The sequence below is a fragment of the Cherax quadricarinatus genome, chromosome 6 (assembly GCF_038502225.1).
Source record: "Cherax quadricarinatus isolate ZL_2023a chromosome 6, ASM3850222v1, whole genome shotgun sequence".
In the NCBI taxonomy this organism is placed as follows: domain Eukaryota; kingdom Metazoa; phylum Arthropoda; class Malacostraca; order Decapoda; family Parastacidae; genus Cherax; species Cherax quadricarinatus.
In genome coordinates this window covers 34,288,285-34,296,238 of record NC_091297.1, presented here as the reverse complement: position 1 = coordinate 34,296,238, position 7,954 = coordinate 34,288,285, and the positions used below count along the sequence as shown (strand labels likewise).

Here is a 7,954-nt window from a genome sequence, read left to right as displayed (position 1 = left end):
CCCACTTGTACAAGGTAAGCTTTATGATCCCACGTAAGGAAGGTAAGCTTCATGACCCACGTGTGGTAGATAGGCAAAACTCAACCTGATATCAATCTTACTCATATACTTCCTCTGACTACTGTATATTTCCAGTACTTATGACAATGAGTGTCGCAAAACTCTCACTCACCAAACTACCATTACTGGGCTTGCTACCTTTTCTCTGCAAGCACGTTTCGACCTTCCTTCCTTCCTGATAGATACATGCGTTTCACTTGTTATAGAGCAGTTTGCATCACTGGAACCAGTAGAAACATACAACTAGAACTGCCGAGACCAAACAGGGCGTTCACTAGCAGCTAGGACTATCGAGATCAACTAGCAACGTAGTTCCTAGAGGTTGCTTGATGGTAGTTGAGACATGCTCAGGCACCTGATACCGCCGGACCTAACACTGTCTAGGTCACATGCCATAGTTGATGAACCTTCAATAGAATACTTGACGATATCCTCTTTGCCCCTCTGATATCTTCCACCTGAGGCTGACAATTTTCAGCAATACTGTATGTAACATATCTTATGCGATACAATATGACAGGGAAACAGTTTCTTTTCTCGCTTTACAGCTGTAATACAGAATAAGGCAGCAACACACTGTTGATGTATCCAATCTTACTGAATAATTAAAAGAGTCTCAGATTTATGTTCCACAGCCATTGGGTGGAACAAACTAATCACCCAAGGCCTTCCCAGCTACAAACTATCTCCCCGATTCTTCCTGGAACAATACACAAATAACCCGCACCTAGAAGAGAGGAACTTAAGATGACGTTGCGGTCCGACTTGGACCATTTACAAAGTCACTCGAAACGTCATCGTAATCTCCTCTCTCCTATGTGCGGGTTGTTTGTGTATTGTTCCAGTAACGGTAATGTGGCTTTTTGTTATTTATTTCTTCCCTGGAACAAACTATCACCCCAATTCTTCCCTGGAACGAACTATCGCCCAGAGTCTTCCCTGGAACAATCACCCCAGTTCTTTCCTGGAGTATACCTCAAGAGGGTTTTAGGGGTCAACGCCCCCGCAGCCCGATCTGAGACCATATCTCGTGGTGGATCAGGGTCTGATCAACCAGGCTGTTGGCCGCACGCAAACTAAGGTACGAACCCCAGCCCGGCTGGTTAGGCACTGACTTTAAGTGCCTGTCCAGCACCTTCTTGAAGACAACCAGGGATCTGTTGGTAATCCCCCTTACGTATGCTGGGAGGCAGTTGAACAGTCTTGGGCCTCGGACACTTACTGTGTTGTGACACAGTGTACTCGTGGCGCCCCTGCTTTTCATTGGGAGAATGCTGCATCTCCTGCCGAGTCTTTTGCTTTCATAGGGAGTGAGTTTCGTGTGCAAGTTTGGTACTAATCCCTCTAGGATTTTCCCAGTGTATATTATCATGTATCTCTTACACCTGCGTTCCAGGGAATACAAATCAAGGGACTTCAACTGTTCTCAGTAATTTAGGTGCCTTGTCGTACTTAGGTGTGTCGTGAAAGTTCTTTGTACACTCTCCAGGTCAACAATTTCTCCTGCCTTGAAGGGGGTAGTTAGTGTACAGCAGTATTTCAGCCTAAAGAGAACAAGCGATTTGAAGAGAATCATCATGGGCTTGGCATCCCTAGTTTTGAAGGTTCTCCTTATCCATCCTATCATTTTCCAAGCAGATGAGGTAGATACACTGTTGTGGTCTTAGAAAGCGAGATCCTCTAACATTATCACTCCCAGGTGGTTCATATTACTCTTTCGTTCTATTGTATGGTTAGACTTTGTTGTATACCCTGATACAGTTTTAATTTCCTCAAGTTTTCCATATCTGAGAATTTAAAATTTCTCCTCATTGAACTTCATATTGTTTTGAGTAGTCCATTTGAAGATATGGAAAAAACTATCGTCCCGATTCTTCCCTGGAACAAACTATCACCCCAAGTCTTCGCTGGAAAAAACTATCACCCTGAGTCTTCCTTGGTAAAACTATCACCCTGAACCTTCCCTAGAAGAAATTATCACCCCATATTTTTCCTGGAACAAACTATCACCCCAGGAACAAACTATCACCCCTGAAACAAACTACCGCCCCTGGAACAAACTACCACCCTTGGAACAAACTATAACCTTTGGAACAAACTACCGCTCCTGGAACAAACTACCACCCATGGAACAAACTATCACCCCTGGCACAAACTACCACCCCTGGAACAAGCTACCACCACTGGAACAAACCATCACAGCTATGTACATCACTAGTAAGGCCTCAGATATGCTGCTCAGTTTTGATCTCCTTATTACAAAATGGATATAAATTTATAGGAGAATGTGTAAAGTAAAAGACACAAGTACAACTAATGCAGTATTTTACTGTGGCAACGTTTCGCTCTGTAGGAGCTTTGTCAAGCCGAAACGTTGCCACAATAAAATGTCGCATTAGCTGCACTTGAGTCCTTTTACTTAACACATTGTCGGTCATTCTACCAACAATGGAAAACATATAGAGAAGGATGATGAAGTTAATGATCTGTATAAGGACTCTCCCATATAAAGATTGACTAAGACCCTGGAATCTTCACTCTACTGAGAGACGCAGAATAAGATATCATTGAGGTATATAAATGGATGATGGATATAAACAAAGGTGATATAAATAAAGTACTGAGAATGTCGAATCAAGAACCAGAAACAACGGATTTAAGATAGATAAATTTAGAAATCCTAGGTAGTAGGTTGGTGGACAGCAACAGCCAAGGGAGGTACTACAGTCCTGCCAAGTGAATGTGAAATGGAGACCTGTAATTGTTTTATATGATGGTAGGATTGTTGGTGGCTTTATTTTTTTTTTTTTGTCTCTTGAACATGCAAAGTTTCAGGTACTACAGTCTTGCTGCTTCTACTTAATAGGTTACACTACACATACATGTACAAGCATATATATACACACACCTGTGGGTTTTCTTCTAATTTTTTGTTTGTTCTTGTTTATTTCCTCTTATCTCCATGGGGAAGTGGAATATAATTCTTCCTCCGTAAGCCATGCGTGTTGTAAGAGGTGACGAAAATGCCAGGAGCAAAGGGCCAGTAACCCATCCTCCTGTATATATTACTAAATTTAAAACGAAAACTCGTTTTTCTTTTTAGGTCACTTTGCCTCGGTGGGATATGACGGGGTTGATGAAAAATAATTAGAAATAGAAAGAACGAGGTCAAGTACTGGTGTTCAAATAGAGTTGTAGATGGGTGGAACAATCTTCCGAACAGAGGAATAAAGGCTAAGTCCTCGGGTAGCTGTAAAAAGAGATTGGACAAATATATAAGTGAGAAGGACTGAATCTGATTAGTTCCTGAGGTAGTGAAGCAAATTCTCAGGAAGCTTCAGGAAAAGGCTGTACAAGTAGGTGGGTGAGAATGGTTTGGTTAGAGCCTAGTTTGGGCTGAAGAGTTTCTCTATTCTTAAGTTCCAAGTCTTCCCTGGAACAAACTATCCCCCAGAGTCTTCCCTAGTACAAACTATTATCAAAAGTCTTCAATGGTCCAAACTATCACCCTGAGTCTTCCTTGGTACAAACTATCACCCCGAGTCTTCCCTGGTACAAACTATCACCCCGAGTCTTCACTGGTACAAACTATCACCCCGAGTCTTCACTGGTACAAACTACAACCCCGAGTCTTCCCTGGTACAAACTATCACCCCGAGTCTTCACTGGTACAAACTATCACCCCGAGTCTTCCATGGTACAAACTATCACCCCAAGTCTTCCCTGGAACAAACTATCCCCAAGAGTCTTCCCTAGTACAAACTATTATCAAAAGTCTTCCATGGTCCAAACTATCACTCCGAGTCTTCCATGGTACAAACTATCACCCCGAGTCTTCCATGGTACAAACTATCACTCCGAGTCTTCCATGGTACAAACTATCACCCCGAGTATTCCATGGTACAAGCTATCACCCCGAGTCTTCCATGGTACAAACTATCACCCCGAGTCTTCCATGGTACAAACTATCACCCCGAGTCTTCCATGGTACAAACTATCACCCGGAGTCTTCCATGGTACAAACTATCACTCCGAGTCTTCCCTGGTACAAACTATCACCCCGAGTCCTCCCTGGTACAAACTATCACCCCGAGTCTTCCATGGTACAAGCTATCACCCCGAGTCTTCCATGGTACAAACTATCACCCCGAGTCTTCCATGGTACAAGCTATCACCCCGAGTCTTCCATGGTACAAACTATCACCCAGAGTCTTCCATGGTATAAACTATCACCCCGAGTCTTCACTGGTACAAACTATCACCCCGAGTCTTCCATGGTACAAACTATCACCCGAGTCTTCCATGGTATAAACTATCGCCCCGAGTCTTCCATGGTACAAACTATCACCCTGAGTCTTCCATGGTACAAACTATCACCCCGAGTCTTCCATGGTACAATCACCCGAGTCTTCCATGGTATAAACTATCTCCCCGAGTCTTCCATGGTACAAACTATCACCCCGAGTCTTCCATGGTACAAACTATCACCCCGAGTCTTCCCTGGTACAAACTATCACCCCGAGTCTTCAATGGTACAAACTATCACCCCGAGTCTTCAATGGTACAAACTATCACCCCGAGTCTTCAATGGTACAAACTATCACCCCGAGTCTTCCATGGTACAAACTATCACCCCGAGTCTTCCATGGTACAAACTATCACCCCGAGTCTTCCATGGTACAAACTATCACCCCGAGTCTTCCATGGTACAAACTATCACCCCGAGTCTTCCCTGGTACAAACTATCACCCCGAGTTTTCCATGGTACAAACTATCACCCCGAGTCTTCCATGGTACAAACTATCACCCCGAGTCTTCCAAGGTACAAACTATCACCCGAGTCTTCCATGGTATAAACTATCACCCCGAGTCTTCCATGGTACAAACTATCACCCTGAGCCTTCCATGGTACAAACTATCACCCCGAGTCTTCCCTGGTACAAACTATCACCCCGAGTCTTCCCTGGTACAAACTATCACCCCGAGTCTTCAATGGTACAAACTATCACCCCCGAGTCTTCAATGGTACAAACTATCACCCGAGTCTTCCATGGAACAAACTATCACCCCGAGTCTTCCCTGGTACAAACTATCACCTCGAGTCTTCCATGGTACAAACTATCACCCCGAGTCTTCCATGGTACAAACTATCACCCCGAGTCTTCCCTGGTACAAACTATCACCCCGAGTCTTCCATGGTACAAACTATCACCCCGAGTCTTCCCTGGTACAAACTATCACCCCGAGTCTTCCATGGTACAAACTATCACCCCGAGTCTTCCATGGTACAAACTATCACCCCGAGTCTTCCATGGTACAAACTATAACCCCGAGTCTTCCATGGTACAAACTATCACCCCGAGTCTTCCATGGTACAAACTATCACCCCGAGTCTTCCATGGTACAAACTATCACCCCGAGTCTTCCATGGTACAAACTATCACCCCGAGTCTTCCATGGTATAAACTATCACCCCGAGTCTTCCATGGTACAAACTATCACCCCGAGTCTTCCATGGTACAAACTATCACCCCGAGTCTTCCATGGTACAAACTATCACCCCGAGTCTTCCATGGTACAAACTATCACCCCGAGTCTTCCATGGTACAAACTATCACCCCGAGTCTTCCATGGTACAAACTATCACCCCGAGTCTTCCATGGTACAAACTATCACCCCGAGTCTTCCATGGTATAAACTATCACCCCGAGTCTTCCATGGTACAAACTATCACCCCGAGTCTTCCATGGTACAAACTATCACCCCGAGTCTTCCATGGTACAAACTATCACCCCGAGTCTTCCATGGTACAAACTATCACCCCGAGTCTTCCATGGTACAAACTATCACCCCGAGTTTTCCATGGTACAAACTATCACCCCGAGTCTTCCATGGTACAAACTATCACCCCGAGTCTTCCATGGTACAAACTATCACCCCGAGTCTTCCATGGTACAAACTATCACCCCGAGTCTTCCATGGTACAATCTATCACCCCGAGTCTTCCATGGTACAAACTATCACCCCGAGTCTTCCATGGTACAAACTATCACCCCGAGTCTTCCATGGTACAAACTATCACCCCGAGTCTTCCATGGTACAAACTATCACCCCGAGTCTTCCATGGTACAAACTATCACCCCGAGTCTTCACTGGTACAAACTATCACCCCGAGTCTTCACTGGTACAAACTATCTTACATTAAATTCTTGAAAAATTCCTTCCCCCTTTCTTATTTTAACAAAATTTGTCGAATTTTCCTCTTTGAAGGGTGGGTAAGTTTGTGTTTATTGTGGATTATTTTATTAACTAACACTGGCACCTACATCACAACATATTAACTAACACTGGCACCTACATCACAACATATTAACTAACACTGGCACCTACATCACAACATACTAACACTGGCGCCTACATCACAACATATTAACTAACACTGGCACCTACATCACAACATATTAACTAACATTGGCACCTACATCACAACATATTAACTAACATTGGCACCTACATCACAACATATTAACTAACACTGGCACCTACACCACAACATATTAACTAACACTGGCACCTACATCACAACATATTAACTAACACTGGCACCTACACCACAACATATTAACTAACACTGGCACCTACACCACAACATATTAACTAACACTGGCACCTACATCACAACATATTAACTAACACTGGCACCTACACCACAACATATTAACTAACACTGGCACCTACACCACAACATATTAACTAACACTGGCACCTACACCACAACATATTAACTAACACTGGCACCTACATCACAACATATTAACTAACACTGGCACCTACACCACAACATATTAACTAACACTGGCACCTACACCACAACATATTAACTAACACTGGCACCTACACCACAACATATTAACTAACACTGGCACCTACATCACAACATACTAACACTGGCACCTACACCACAACATATTAACTAACACTGGCACCTACACCACAACATATTAACTAACACTGGCACCTACACCACAACATATTAACTAACACTGGCACCTACATCACAACATACTAACACTGGCACCTACATCACAACATATTAACTAACACTGGCACCTACATCACAGCATATTAACTAACACTGGCACCTACATCACAACCATATTAACTAACACTGGCACCTACATCACAACATACTAACTAACACTGGCACCTACACCACAACATATTAACACTGGCACCTACATCACAACGTATTAACTAACACTGGCACCTACATCACAACCATATCTAGACAATCACAGCGACACAGCAGTAAGTAACCACAGCATAAGAGCACCAAATAAACAAAAACCACAGCACCTACCACAGAGAGAGACGAGGATCTCCTTAAACCACAGAGGCACACGTAGACTGAGTGGGTTTCCAGGTCGACAGAATGTAAACACAGGTAGTAGAGGGTGGTAGTTATAACGTTACTAGACGTTACTAAGATACCAACAGCAGCAGCACTACCACCACCCACCCACTAGTCAGTCACTACCAGCTACCAACCACCACCTCCCATCCACGCACCCAACCACAAGTCAACCACCACCATCCACCCACCACCCCCTCCCACCCACCCATTTACTAGTCAACCGCCACCCACCCACTCATTCACCAGTCAACTACCACCTACTGCCACATCCCACCCACCCACAAGTCAACCACCACCACCCACCCACCACCTACTTTCACCCACCTTCCAGTCAACCACCACCATCCACAATGTACTCCACAAAGTACTCCACAATTTGCTCCACAAGGTGCTTCACAAGATACTTTACAAAGTGCTAAACATGGTACTCCAGAAATTGCTCCATAAGGTGCTCCACAAGGTGCTCCACAAGTTGCTCCA

The 7,954-nt window shown here is 44.2% G+C and overlaps 1 protein-coding gene across 1 annotated transcript in view; it reads right to left on the bottom strand.

The window, feature by feature from the left end:
- Positions 1 to 7,462, bottom strand: part of LOC128694331 (dentin sialophosphoprotein-like) — a 153,335-nt gene extending 145,873 nt beyond the window's left edge. The window contains exon 1 of the mRNA XM_070105376.1: positions 7,421 to 7,462. The gene's annotated coding sequence lies outside the window, so the exon portion shown is untranslated. The remainder of the gene's footprint in view (positions 1 to 7,420) is intronic.
- Between the last annotated feature and the right edge of the window lie 492 nt (positions 7,463 to 7,954).